This window comes from Triturus cristatus, chromosome 7 (assembly GCF_964204655.1).
Source record: "Triturus cristatus chromosome 7, aTriCri1.1, whole genome shotgun sequence".
Lineage (NCBI taxonomy): Eukaryota > Metazoa > Chordata > Amphibia > Caudata > Salamandridae > Triturus > Triturus cristatus.
The window spans coordinates 1595416531-1595432165 of record NC_140590.1 but is presented as its reverse complement, the minus strand read 5'-3'; the positions used below and the strand labels follow the sequence as shown (position 1 = coordinate 1595432165).

General features: G+C 52.3%; 1 protein-coding gene across 2 annotated transcripts in view; it reads right to left on the bottom strand.

Moving 5' to 3' along the window:
- The window catches only part of ZNF831 (zinc finger protein 831), a 475412-nt gene that overhangs the window by 404589 nt on the left and 55188 nt on the right, over positions 1-15635 (bottom strand). The window lies entirely within an intron of this gene.

Below are 15635 nucleotides of genomic sequence, written 5' to 3'. Positions count from 1 at the left end.
GAAAAACCATCCCAGTTATCGACTACACAGTGTGTAACACGCAGGGGCGGATGTTACCTTAGCACCGCTATGAACCCTTCAGCGATACCACTCATATAAAACGAAATAACGGCATGTCAACTAACCATCTTGCAACATCGAAGAAAACATTGACATATATATATGTATTGTAAATAAATAGAGAAAAACAAAAAGGAAATCACCTGCGGAAGCTATTTCACACGTCTTACTACAAGGCCCTCTCCACCCCTCCACAACAACCAGCAGTTTTATCAAGCATTTCAAAAATGTCCCTTTGTACTTGCGATTACTGGTGGTGGGTGTAAACCTCCGTGATCCGTACAGCAGCGCACCAGTATTAGCGAGGGTGCAGGGTTTCATAACGCCTACTTCATAAGGTGTTCAGCTTTGCAAAAGTGAAGTCACACTAATAAGGCACTATCGTCTGTAATTAGAAGCTAGTAGCCATTAGTCTAGTCATTGATCTCAAGAGAGCTTCCGTCTGCTTCCGCCCCCGTCACCGCTGCTCCATCCTGTTTCGATTCCTTCCTTGTCTTCTTGAGTAGATCCTTCAGTACCTTCTGCAACATCTTCGGATCAGTGAATATACGTGCAGAGCCATTCATGTTGACCTTCAGCTTAGCAGGATAAAACATGGCGTATGTGATGATGTGGTCCCGAAGTTGTCGTTTGAGAGGGTTGAATTGGCAGCGCGCCTCTTGCACTCCTGCCGTGAAATCTGGATAGAGGGAGATAGCTGAGCCCTCATATTGAAGTTCTCCCAGTTCTCTGGCGCACCTCAGAGCCGAGTCGCGGTCCCAGTAATTCAGGAGTTTAGCTATCACCGGGCATGGCTGGGCTCCCGGAGATGGTCTCGATCCCAGTGAGCGGTGAGCTCTTTCAACTACAAACATATCCGAGAATGCTTCAGGGCCCAGGAGAGAGATCAGGAGCTTCTCAATGAATTGCTCAGCGTTTCCCATTGGGGTCATCTCCGGCAGGCCCGTTATGCATAAGTTACTGCGGCGCGAGTGGGCATCCAAATCCTCCGTCTTGTCTTGTAGGTCCGAAATGTTTTGGTCATTTGTTTCTGCATTTGATCTGCTCTGGTTTGGGCTTCTTCAACGCCGTGATCCATCTTTCTGCCATGTCTGTGCGCTCCGCTTGTTTATCGAGCCTTTCAGACATCCTATCCATACGATAGACTAGAGAATCTATTTTACCGTCCAGAGCCATTAGACTTTTTTGGATGGTGGGGAACATTTGTTTCACATCGCCGGCCTCCGACGACGACATCTCCGATCTGGCGTCCGCAGAACGAGCCCGATCTGCCTCTTTATGTCTGGTGGCTTTTGCATCAAAGGGCAGTTTGGTTTGCGTCTTGTCTACCCGTCCCATGGTGTTAACCAAGCCACCTGCAACACGTCAATGTGGAATCCTTGGCTCTGGGGAAGCTGCCGCTGCACTGAAGCACAATTCGAGTGAGAGACCCACTAGCCAGTATACTTGTCGCGTGCGAAGTGCTCCTCAAGCGTGGCAAGGATATGAGGGTATCAAAATTCCCCTGTGGCAGGGTCCTGAAGCAGCACAGCCAGTAATTGGTCAATGACCTGATCATGCAACAGCAGGTGTTCTCAGCGAGGGGCTCAGATCTCAATGCTGTCCCACCCTCCTGGGCGATGCAGCAATGAAGGATGGCGTGGCGCTTATCTGCCAGCTGTATCCGGCGCCTAGAGGCTTCACAACGAGCGGGCGGGCCCCGCACTCCGACAGGGCTCCTCTCTTCACACTGCCTGTTAGCCGCTCCACAAGCTGAGATCCGCGCGAGTCTATCAGGGCTGCAGCGCGCTTCGCCTTCACGTGGGGTGCTCCGCAATCAGCAGTAAGCTATGTAGCCGGTCCGGGAGGCAGACGGTAAACGATCGGCCAGGCACCAGATCTGCGCAGTGTGTCTCCGTCTGGTGTCCCAACTCAAAGCACGCCTCAGTCCAACGGCGCTCCGCCTCCGGAGCACACTCGCGCTCTCCAGCCCAGGATGGTCTCAGTGGCCCCGGGCAGTCACATTCTTCCGGCAGTTGCAGTAGGGTATGTTTAGGGAGGGCAGTGCCCAACGCTGAGTGGGGGGTGGCGGAGGACTTAGACTACTTTCCCACTCGTCGCCCTCACCCCGCAGCGTGCATAGCCCCGCCAATCCCACGGCCGCAACAGGTTTGAGGTCGTGCCGCACCCACCTTCCTGCAGTTCGCAGAAGTAACGCAGGGCTCCAGACTTGTCCCCCCACCGGGCTCAGCTCTGTCGTTCCGCAAATCGGGTGTGCACAGCCCCAGTCTTGGCACTCAGGAAGGACTTCGGTGGGGAGCCGCCGGGCACGCGATCACGTCTCTCTCAGTAACGTGGTAGGCGGACCTCTCTTCCCGACGCCGTCTTTGTGGTGTTCCTAGTCAGACCCAGAATGCGTCAAACCGTGGCGCCGCTGTTCCGGAACGTTTCTTTGCCGTTTTTGTTATCAGGTAATGGTTAGTCGACAGGATTGTCTTTTTGTGGCGCCGATGGCTCGCGGAGCTCTCCTTCTACGCGGCCAGGGAAATTGCCAATTTTTATGAGCTATAGAGGATAATCTTTGCATATGCTGATGTTATCATTTGCCCTATTAACTTTGAACACACTGATACACTTGTAAGGGTTTTAACTAAACAATAAATACATTCATTGACTGTGCAGTGCTTCTATAATTCACTAAAACACAGTGTGCTCCTTAGCAAATCATTGTATCTTCACATGCGGCAAATTGAAAATATGTGTAATGTAGATGTGCAAAAATAACTGTACAGTGAGTGTAGGGTACTATCCTAATCCCACACCATCCAAGCCACCAGTTACTGCCTAAAGACAAAGGAAACTTTTGTGTAGTCGATCTGCAAAGAGTGATGTCGACGGAAGCCCTGAAATGAATAGAATGTTCACCCGCATTTGTCTGGTGTAGTTGTCGCCTACCTGTATGTCTGATGTCTGCTTTTACTTTAAGACCTACTTTCCAGTTCAAAGAATCTTTGTGCTGGAAAGTAAATACTTTAACAACACTTTGCATCACTTTATGTCAGATTGTTGAGTGTTGATACATTTGCCCTAAGTGTGCCCGGGTATGAGCGGCACTTGAAGTGGAAGCATTTATTCCTTGCAGAGCATAGATACAACATGAGCAGATGTCATGCACACTTCCTTCAGGAAACAACCATTACAACACAGTCATTACAACGCACTACCTTTACAAAGCAGCTGTTACAACGCAACTGCCTTTACATTGCATTCCATTACAACGCATGCCATTAGAACGCATGTCACTACAACACATGCCATTACCATTAATACCATTACAACGCATTATAAGGTAAGTAATGGGGATTTTTTAGTTTTAGGGTGGGTATGGGTTTTGGGGTACAGTGGGAATAGTAATTTTTACCCCTACACTATCCAACACTTACCCTACTGTTGCACTCACTGGAGTGGGAATAGTAATTTTTACCCCTACACTATCCAACACTTACCCCACTGTTGCCCCAAAAGTATTATGCGTTGTAATGGCATGTGTTGTAAAATCATGCGTTGTAATGGTAGTTGCAATGTAAAACCACGTTGTAAAGGCATGCGTTGTAATTGTTTGTATTGTAACTACATATATTCGTTTCCTGCACCCATACAGCACCTGTACAGCAGTCAAAGCCTGGGAAGGAGCAGGTCACCCTGTTTCACACACACAAACTCACGCATCTTGAAAAGGGGTACTTTTCTCACAGAAAGAACAAGCATTGTATCAAAAGTGTAAGCTACCTCCGTGACACACGGGGTGAAGGCACAATATGTGCAGCAGCCGTGCCAGCTTCCATCACAGGCAGAACAGGTGATGTATTGTCAGCAGCAGTGACAGTGTGCTTTGCGCGCATAGGGTAAAGCATGGACAACAAGAGAACAAAGATCTCTCACACAGAGCAAATACTGACCAGGCACCAGCAGCGCACGCATCTCTGGGATACGAGGCGTGCACAGACTAAGCACTACTCTGTCTGATAACACCTACGTCGAAGGTGGCAGGCAGCGCAGAACGAAGGGTAAATAGACTTGGAGCACCCAAGTGGCACTTCGGAAGCCTACGTGCGACTGACCACTCACTTCCAGGGAGGAGGGATCAGGATCTGCAAGGGTAGGCCATCTCTGCAACGAGTCACAGAACTTATGGGACATTTCACCCTTCCAGCTTCTCCAAGTAATGCGCCTTAAAATATCGAGCATTCCATCACTTAGTCCGTTAAAGAGTATTAAATAGCTTTCTGCTTGCCTCTCCGTTTTTCACTTTGTAAAGTCGTTTACAAAAGGAAGCAGATGCAATCTGTTATTTTAAGATTCATCTTTTTTTTTTTTTTTTAAAACCTTTATTTTCAAAAGTCAGGACACAGCTATTCAGCCGACAACCCGGAGGTTCGGCAGCATCGATATATAGAAACAGAGATGCGTCCCCAGTACCGTGAAAGGAGAAGTGCAAAGGTTCAATTTTAAGTAAACACAAAAACACACAACAAACCCCAGCAAGGCAAGAACACTGAAAGCCCATGGTGAAGCCCCCCAGGGGAGGCCGGACCCCACTCATCTACCAGTTACAGTACAGTGTAAAGAGGAAGAAGGGGGACAGCAGAGGCCAAAAAAGTCCATAAACCATACTGAGCTGGAAAGAAGGTTAGGAGGAAAGCTGTTCCTCGGGAGGATCCAGATCCGGGGCAAGACATATTCCCCCCCTGTATTGATTCCACCGCCCCCAGATGGCGTGCCACTTCCGGGGGCGGCCTCTAGCGCAATAGACCGTCTTCTCCCTTAACATACTCCAGTCCATATTTTCTTTCCACGCGGTCAATGTGGGGGGCCCCGCGGAGCCCCACAATCGCGCGATATCTCTCTTAGCGACCATGTTACCCAGAGTCACCCATTGGGTCTGTGCCTCATCGTGGTCAGTGGGCCCCCAGACATTCAGGAGGCAACACCGCGCTTCCGGCTGCATAGCAATGCCCGTCACCTCCCCCATCACTGCATGGACTCTCCTCCAGAATTCCGTAATGACACCACATTCCCAAATGATATGCAGGAAAGTACCCACCATACCACATCCCCTCCTGCATAGGCCGTCCTCCGAGAATCCCATGTGAACCAGCCTTGGCCCCGTCACATACACTCGATGCAGTATTTTAACCTGCACCAGCCTCAGACGCGACGGGATCGCGACCTCCTTAGGAGAGGAAACAGCCGACTGCCAATCCTCATCATCCAACTCGAGGCCATCCCTAGTCCACTGGTCCCTCAGCCCCAGAAGCATGTCCGCCCGGACGTTGATCAGTTTCTTATAGATAAGCGAGATCGTGCTCTCGGGCATATGGCCATCAAGGACCCGGTCCTCCAAAGGAGAGGACTCAGGCACCTTCTCACCCTCTACGAGGACTGATCGGAGGGCGTGACGCACCTGAATATATCGGAAATACTCGGAGGGCCCCAGCTCATACTCCATCTGCAACTCTTCAAAGGACTTCACCTTCCCCTTATTCAGCACATCTCCCACCCTGGAGATGCCGATCAGGTCCCATTTATCAAACCCTTTTGTGTGCCAAAGCCTTCCCAGTCTCTCCGATTCAAACAGCGGGGTAGCGAGGGTGAGCCTATCCTTCCAGCCCAGCGAGTCAGTTGCCATCTTCCACACACGCACTGCCACACCAGTAGGCCCCGTGAGGGACGAGTCTAGGGACCGCAAGTACAACGCCCTGTAGTAGTTACCACCACGCAGCAACCACCTGTCCATGGCATACCCAGGGCTGAGGGCAGGGCCATAAAACCCATGATTAATCGCGCTCAGCTGGGTGGCCCAATAGTACCGTCGGATGTCTGGGAGCGCAATGCCCCCGTCGTACCATGGAAGCGTCAACTTTGCAATAGCTATTCGCGGCCGCCCATCCCAAAGCAACGTTCGTTGGAGGCCTTCGACCTCCCGAAAGTATTTGGCCGGAACCCAGTCCAAAGTATTCTGCAGTGCGTAGAGGAAGCGGGGAAGCGACATCATTTTGAACAGGGCCGCACGCCCAACGAGGGAGAGCGGCAGCCTCCGCCAGCCTTCAACATCCCGCCTCAGGCGTGCCAGGGGGGGGAGCAGGTTCTTCTCATATCGCACAGCAGAGTCCATGGAGATAAAAATCCCCAAATACACGAAGCCCTGCTGAGCGACCTGTATCGAACATGTTCTAGGGATCGGTGGAACCTCGCCACTAAGAACATACAAATACGATTTACTCCAGTTGATAACAAGACCCGAGTTCCTACCAAAAGATGTGAGTACGTCACAGACCACTATAAGTGATTTCTTGGGTGAGGCAAGATACAGCAGGATATCATCGGCATAGAGCGAAATACGGTCCTCGTGTTCAGGCGACCATCTAAGGCCCCGTATATCCGGGTGCCAACGTATCCACGCAGCCAGCGGCTCAAGGGCGAGGGCGAACAACAAAGGCGACAGGGGACAACCCTGCCGAGTACCCCTCCCAAGCTGAAACGGAGTCGACGCCCGACCATTCACCACCACACTCGCAAGTGGCCCCTCATACAGCAACCTCACCCAGCTCACAAAACCGTGGCCAAAGCCGAACTTGGTCAGCACGGCCCACAAATATGCCCATTCCACCGTGTCAAAGGGCATCGTGGCGTCAAGAGACGCCACAATAGCTGGTTCACGCAGCGTGCCCGCCCTGGCGATTACACCATGAAGGCGCCGAAGATTTAACGCTGTGTTTCGGTGCGGGATGAAGCTGGATTGATCCGGGTGGACCAAGTCACCGAGTACCCTAATCAATCGGGTCGCCAGGATTTTAGCCAGAATTTTCGGCTCTGCGTTAAGAAGTGAGATAGGCCTATATGAGGCGCACTTATCTCGGGGTTTTCCCTCTTTGTGTATAACCACGATCGTCGCCAGTCGCTGGTCCAACGGGAGGGTCCCACTCCCCCGCGCCTCCACAAACATGGCGCGCAGGTGAGGGGCGACCCTATCCGGAAATAGCTTGTACAGGTCGACCGGCAAGCCGTTCGGTCCCGAGGCCTTGCCCGAGTTTAACGCGCGGATAGCCCCCGCCACCTCGTCAACCGTTATGTCACCATCTAGATCGTCCCTATCTATATCGGAGAGACAGGGCAACTCGATATCACGGAGGAGGTCACACGAGTCCTCGGGCGGCCTATCCGACACTGAGGCATAAACCCTACAGAAATAGTCCGAGAAACACTTTACAATCCTCTCAGGTTCCACAATCGCCTCTCCCCTGTCTCCCGTCAACTCTGGCACAACTCTATTGACCCGTTCTTTTTTGTCCAGCCAAGCCAGGAGTTTCCCTGCCTTGTCACCCACATCATACAAACGGCCCTGCTGTTCCCTACTGAGGGTCTTAGCGGCGTTCGTCACCAGGTCCTTATACTCAGCTTGCTTCAAGCAAAGCTCATGCAGTGAGGACTCTGTAACCTCCTCCTCCAGCGCTCCCTCCAGAGCCGCGATCTCCTCCTCAACCTGCAGAACCTCGCCATCTCTCCGCCGCTTGGCAGCTACTACTAGGGAGAGGGCTTCCCCTCGGAGCACGGTCTTAAATGCTTCCCACAGCGACACTGCCGAGTCCACGGATCCCTGATTGTCCTTGAAAAAATTATCTACTTTCTTTACCAGCGCGCTGCGCATCTTGGGGTCTCGGAAATACCACGGGTTGATAGGGGCCACCCTTCCTCCTCCCTCCCGACCTAGATCCAGCCGGATCCACACTGGCGAATGGTCAGATATACCACGCGCCATGTGCCTCGCCTCGGAGACCAATGAGGCATGCGCAGCCAGAGTGAGTAGGTAATCAATCCTGGAAAGACTACCATGTGCCCCGGAGTGGAACGTGTATTGGCTCTGTGTGGGGTGCCGGAGCCTCCAGCAGTCTATCAGGCCAAGCGTGTCTAGGAAGTCTGGAAGCCACTTCTGAGCCCCCCCTGTGTCTCTGGGCGGGTATCTATCCAGCAGGCCGGAGCCAACAGCGTTGAAATCACCTCCCACCACAAGCATACCCCCCGGGAGATCCAGCAGGGCCCTACCCAGATCTGTGAACGTGGAGACCTGCAGGGCCGGCGGGACATAAACCGAAACTAAAACCAAAGTTCTTCCTTCCCACCGCCCCGCCACCGCCACAAACCTCCCCCTATCATCAACAATGGTGGAGTCCACCTCAAATGGTAGCGAGGCTCTGACTAGGATGCCCACACCCCTGGACCCAGAGGAGAATCCCGAATGTGCTATGAATTTATAACCCTTCCTATTCAGAGCATAGCACGTATTACCTATAAGATGCGTCTCCTGCAGCAGGGCAACATCCGGCATTGACCGTTTCAAGAATTGCAAAACAATCCCACGCTTAATGCGATCCCCCAAACCATTAACATTCCAGCTTATAACACTTAAACCCCTACCCCCCATCCTCAAACGTAAAGAGGCCCACCCCACACCCGAAGAGCCACCATGGAACAGTCCTGGAAAGAATCACCATGCCTTGCAGAAATAAACCCCCCAACAACAAACCCAAAATCCCAGAAACCCCCCCCACCCTGCACCCCTGCTGCAGCTTACAAAGCCCCCCCAACTTGCAGTGTGCCTGTCGCCCTACAAAACCCAAAATCTACAAAAAGTACCCTAAGGGAGGAAAAGAGCACCCCTCGTCCTCCCGCAGCCCTCCGCATTGACTGCACTCTATTCAAGTCTTCAAATATAGCCAAATCGAGTCAGACCGGCTCCGAAAAATCAGCCCTGCCCATCCCGGCCACTGTCCCCATCCTCGGCAATGTCCGCCCCCGTCCGTCGCCGGGGCAAAGCGTCCAGCCATTCATCGGCCATATCAGGAGAGTCAAAGAAGAATGTCCGATCTTCGTGCACCACACGTAATCTGGCAGGGAAGAGCATGGCATACTTCAGATCCCTCTCCCGGAGCCGCCTCTTCACCCCCAGAAAGCCCTGTCTCTGCCTCTGCACCTGCTGGGTGAAGTCCTGATAGAAATTCACCGACGCGTTCTGGAAGGGGACCGGGCCCGTCACCCTCGATGCTTGCAGGATAGCGTCCCGATCTCGAAAATGAAAGAGCCGAGCGACGATCGGCCTCGGTGGGGCACCCACCTTGGGCCTCCCACCCGGCACTCTATGGGCCCTTTCAACCGCAAAAAACTTTCCAAGACCCCTAGGCTGCAGATGATTAAGCACCAAGTCCTCGACAAGCAGGTCAACCGAAGCCTCATCCGAGGACTCCGGGACCCCGATGACGCGCACGTTGTTGCGCCTGGCCCGGCTCTCAAAGTCCTCCAGCCGGCGGGCGACGAGATCACTCTCGGTCCTCAGCTTACGAACCTCGATCTGCAGTTCCGTGACATCATCGGTGAGGCCCGTGGTCTTGAGGTCCAGGGTCCTAACCCGTTCATTCGTTTTGCCCAAGTCCGCACGGATCAGGTTAACATCCACCAAGATGGCATCCACCTTATGCGCCAGGGCATCAAACTGTCTCCCAATCGAAGTCTGCATCCCTTCGAGCGCGCCCATGACATCCTGTAGTGAGAGCTCCGGGGCCAAAGGCGAGGCCGCCTTCTGGAAATCCGGCGACTGGCTCGACCCACTCGGTGATCCCTTCTGCAGAGCATAGCGGTCCATACTATTGACTTGGGTATAGGCTCCCCGCCTGGTAGACTTAGCCTTCAGCCGATCCACCTCTGCTTTGCCCGACATGGTTGATACCAAGCAGGTCGGTTCAGATAAGACGGGTCCCTCTCAATGAAAGGAATCAGGAGTGATCAGTTCTGCAGTGGGCCACCAGAGTAGCCTGCAGAGCGTCCATAGGGTAATAACGCCACCGAGAGCTCTCCAGGGGCAGGGCTGACAAAGGGAGAGAAAGCGAAAGTGAAAGGACGGGGACCTCCGTCCGACAGTTCACACCTCGCCTGGCCGTTGTTGTTCAACTAGAAGTCGGGCATCCTGCCAACTCTAGCCCCTGGCATCCCTCGGAGATAGGCCGCAATCTTCCGCCAGGCATAAGTCCGGTTCCCGGTGGGCGATCCGACCGCGGGTAGCATCAATCGCCTCCCTGACAGGTCATCCACACGATGCCATGCATACCGACAGGATTAGAGACAGGATAGTCGACGGAGGGCGCGAGGGTCTCGGGCGCTCAGAGCTCACGCGGCCATCTTGGTCAAGCGCTAGGCTCCTCCCACTAAGATTCATCTTTAAGAGGTAAGACTCGCTTTCACGTACCTCTAACCTGATTTGTGCAAGTTGGCACTTATTTGATATCAGGGCTTTAAGTGGGAGAAAAAAAACTGGGGGTGCTCTAAAAGAGGCGGGGCAAACCTCTTAAAGGGGTGTGGCCTATCCAAGTAGGGGCGCGGTGTAAATAAAGATATGTATGGATAATGCCATACACCCTCGCCAGAGGCGCAAGTAGAGCCAAATTTAGAGAGGGGGGGGCTAAGAAAACATTTGGGGGGGCTAATTCTTCAAGCAATAGGCAGAGTGGAGCTGTAGAAGCTCTACAAAGAGGTGAAAAACAACAAAGCCTCATTAACAAGCAAATGGTCTTTTAAAGACCTGTGAAGTACTCGGGTGCGGCTGTGTGTGTGCCCGAGAAGCTGTCTCAGCCTGGGGCTGCCACACTCGACGGGGGGGATGAAGCCCTCTTAAGCCCAATGGGCATTGATCGCCTGATCTAGAGGCTTTCCTCCTGCTGTTCCACACACTCCTATCAGCGAACCCCAGCTTTGTCTCACAAGATCCAAGGCAAGATATCGCCCAATACCGGAAAGTCTTAAAATCCATGTTCAGCTCCTCCGTGGTTGCAAGACTCCCCGCCTCCTCCTGGTATCCCAGTACTACAATGAATACAGGTCTGCTATGTAAATGTAAATGTAAATCCAGTAAAGCGTACAGCTACCCGTAGGCATCCCGGCACTGGGGGCCGTCGGGAAGATTAAGCGAGCTATTGCCCATAGTCACATGGTGCTGGGCTGACCTGCCGCCGGTGCCGGGGATCAAACATGTTCCCCAGCGTCCGGCATCAGTTGCCCTGGCCGCTGCGCCACACCTCTTCCCTTTATAGCACCTCAACACTGCCCAACAGTACCACCCGTGTCACATGGGCGACGCACCTCAATGCTGACCTACCTATCCAGCATGTAACAGGGAAGTGATCCCCAAACAGCTCTGCCAATGAACCACAGGCCTGACATGGGGCACTTGGTGCAATTCAGGTAACGGGACCATGTTTAGCTCCACCAATTCATCTCAGGCAGAAAGCACTGTCTGCCTTCTGGCAAGCATAAGTCCACTGTGAAGGAGTCTCTCTCATATAGCAAGACACCCATTGTGAAAGGCCCGTAACAGGAACCTCTCAAGGGATGAGAGCAGAACATGGCAAATCTATAAACCCTCTGTGTTTTCCATTGCCTTCTAAACGGGGAGAGACCCGCGGGAGGGCGAGCGAGCGTATCCTGCGCCCGATGCCAGACAGACACGGAGAAGCATGTGCTGGAAACTCCAGGGCCGTCCACGGGTGACAGCTACGGTACACTCCCGCACAGAGGGTCTCTGGCCACTGATACCAGCCCACTTCAGAGCGGCCACTGCTGCCAGGTCAGCAGACTGTTTCTAGCAATCGCTGGTGCTCCGCGTGGGACCATTGGAAAAACAATAAGAGCTGAAAGACTAGGGCCCAGAAGTACTTCAGAGACTTCCCCCACACTTCCCTCGCGCTGCTCCCCATAGTAAAACACTCCTCGCTTCCTCTGCCACGGCTAGTTTCCTTCAAATTATATAAGTGTTTGCCCAACTGTTCACCATGAAAGGATCTACAGTGTGCACAAAGGTCAGCGGCCTCAGAATCCAGCCTGGCAATTCCAGCTAGAGCAAAATAAGTTTGGTGCAAGAAAAAATTAAAAACGGACTACCTCTGCGAGGCCCGAAGATAGAGCCTGATAGAGACCCGTTTCGAGGCCCTTCTGAAAATAACTGCTGGTGCTCAGACCAGGTCCACTTAAAGCCCTGTTTGATATGCTGGTCACAATGCCAAGCAGGAACGCTCAAGAGGCGCTGGACGCAGCTCAAGTTTGGAAAGACGTAAGTTTAAGTAAGCATGTAGCTGCGCAATGACGCTTTACGTAGCGCTAGGCTGGGAAGACGGAAGTTGAAGTAAACATACAGTACATCTCAGACACATTAACGGCGGTAGAGCAGAGCAGGAACGCTCTAGAGGCGCTCGACGGAGCGCTAGGTTGGAAAGGCATAAGCTGCAGTCAACATGTAGTCAGGGCTTTAAGTGAGCCGGGTCTTACCGTTGCTGAGCACCGGCAGTTTCTATTGGGGGCCTCGGAACTGGTCTCTACCGGGCTCTGTTTTGTGCCCTGGCACAGGCGGTCCGTGTTTTTTCCGGACTGCAGTGACTGCAGGTACATGACGTGCGCTGCTCACACTGCTCCCTTCTCACTAGTGGAGAAGTTACAGCATGACGTCATGCCAGGTCAGCGTTGTAGGGGAAGGAAAATCCTCTAAAGAGAGTCATTTTCTCTCTGGATTTCCCTTCTCTTTTTGAAACCCAGGAGCAGCAACATTGTCGTGGTGTCACCACCAGGGCTTTAAGTGGAAGCTTTTTCAATATTATGTTGTACAAGCCATAGTTGCTGCTTATTTGCGCCTGCCCTGGCGCCCGCAGGGTGCTCTAGAAGGGCGGGCCTCTAGTGCCAGCAAGGCACCAGCCCACCCCCCCTTCCTCTGATTATGGGGACCCCTCGAGGAGGAGTCCCCCCTACTCAGGCAGCCTGTGGCGGTGGTGCGCAGGGTGCGTCATTTCCGGGGCGCGAGGAATTGGGGGGGGGGTGTTGGGGTATATAGGCCTCCCCCACCCTCTGTCCTTCCTCTTTTGCGCCCCGGACAGTTTTATTTATGCGTAGACATGCATGCTACTGTGGGGTGGTGGGCAGTGTTGCCTCCTGCTGGCGCTTTATCTTATGCAACTAACACCCATTGCCAAAGCCAATAGTACAGGCTTGTTGTACGTGTATTTGTTACTTCTTACATTATATATCTGAATGCAATGACTGAAACAGCAAAATACAACTCCAGCGGTACACTATGCTAAGCACAGATCTTTAGCTTACATGCTTCTGAGCCACACCCTTAATTATATTGGCCAGGCCCCTTTGAGAGACGCCCCAGTTTTTTCATCCCACTTAAAGCCCTGCATATGGTCCATCTCAAACTCATTACCGGAGGGTAGGCGCGCAGGGGTGCCTGACGCAGCTCTGGCCTGGGAAGATGTAGGATAGAGTCAGATTACATCCATCATATAAACATAAAGTCACACTGTGCTGACCAGCACACAATATACGGCCCTTTCACTCTTCTTCGCTCTGTTACATGAGTTTATTGTATTTACACATTCTTTCACTGCGTTCCGCTCTGCACCAGCTCGGCACGTCGCCACGTACCCAGTCAGGGTGCGCTGACACGTGGCAGATACATGACAATAGAGCGCGGATTAAACATGTCAGGCTCGCGGTAACCAGCAAACTCAAGCTTTCAGCACTGGGCAAGTTATAATTTTCGTTTCTCTCGAGCAAAAACAGCAAGATAGCGTGATATGAGGCTCCTCTCAGATCAACACAAGTTGACTAGCTACAGCCAGTCAGTAAATGAACTCAGCGGACAGCAGGCTTAATGTACTCCACAAAGGTGGCTCGGTGGGGTCATGCGCCGATGGCAGGGTTGGTGTGTATAAAAATCAGAGGTAACACATTTGAAGCCAAGTGGGAGCTGAAATCAATTGGTAACATAAAATGAGCAGTGACGGGCGGGTGAGGGGGGTCATGCGGGGAGGGGTGTTCGCCGGAGGAAAGCAGGACGGTAATTACAATGTAAAAAAACGTACCTTTCCCCAGGTCACTTGCCGCCGCCTCTGCTCTTGACTGCGTCCCGCGGTTTCCTGCTGTTCCTCGCCAGGTCCCGCGGTTTCCTGCTGGTCTTGGCCGGGTCTGCGTTTTCTACAGGAAGCCTCCCTCCCCTCCCAATAGCCCATCACAACACTTCAATGGCAGCGTTGTGATTGGTGCGAACGGCGCCCAGCCGGACGCCTGTAGGGAGGCCATTTTCTCCATGTAGGCTGCAAGAGAAAAAGGGAGAGTGCGCATGACTGGTTTGGTCAGCCCCAGAGGGCCGACCAAACAGTCAAGGACCACAACAGTGGGCAAGGCACTCCCCCACCTGCCCTTGAGGCGGCCCTCCCCCAACCAGGCACTTCTGCTTTCTCGTGGTGCGAGAAACAGAAACATAAAATGGTAGTTTTACCATTTTATGTTTCTGCTTCTCGTGCGGCAAGAAAGTAGTGGGGCGACGTCCCTACGCCCTAATGGAGGAGCCGCCCCTGGTGTTACCAGCGCCATTACCACCAGAATTAGGGGATTTACATAAAATGTGGGGACTAACCATCCTTAACATTGGCACTATGGTTATTTCCACATGATCACTGAATCACTGAATTACAGCCCCGTACTCAGGAAACGGTTCAGAAGTGAAGCAGAAAAATGTCATTAACCAAGACAATCTTTCAGCCCTGCTGTGTTCCCGGCTGATGCTTCAAAGTACCCACTTAAGTGGAAGGAGGACAGGACACTGCGTCGCTTTCACTCTCTGACTAAGATGTTTCAAATTGTTTTGCTTGCCTTTTGTGATTACAGACGGAAACACAATCAATCAGTTGCTGAGTCCTAATAGGTGAGTCTTGCAAGCAGCAGATGCCCCCTCTCTGCAGGTCAAGATGCATCACTGGCTGAGTAAAAATGGAGTACAATTTGGAAGATTATGTGCTGAGGGGTGTTGAGGTGAAGTGAGTGCAGCTGCTCTCAAGTGAGATATATGCATGCCGCTGCAGGCCTGAGAGGAATTGATACCGCATGTGCTTGATGGGGGACTGATAGGCATCACTGGGACGTGGACTGACGAATGGCTGGAAGTCTCAATGACTTCCTCGTTCACACCGTCTCACAAGTAGTGGTATGTGCACCTCAACAGACAGGCACTCACTGGGCGTCTATCCGCAAATGCCTCTTTTCAAGTAGTATTGTAAGTACTGTAAGCATTTATATAGCACTTGCTACCCCTGATGAGATGTTGAAGCGTTTTTTGGTGAGTAGCACACTACTCTGGAACCCAAGAAGGATTAGTGGTGAATTAGTGTAGAAAATATGAAATTAATTTGATTTGAGCGAAGGACATGTTAGTCTGTTATTTGGATGGTAAAAGGATAGTGGAGGGATAAAAGAGAGAAGGGTTTGCATTCATATAGCGCTTGCTACCCATGATGAGGTGTTGAAGCGCTTTTTGGCAGGTAGCATGCTACTCCGCAACCAAAACAGGATTAGTGGGGAATTAGTATAGGGAAATATGAAATTAATTTGAGCGGTGTGATACTGCGCTGGCACTTTGTAGAAGTATCAAGGGCACGGACGGAAATTCAGCAACGACTAATGGCACCCAACTAGCTTACTTACCTTATGCACTCATGCTG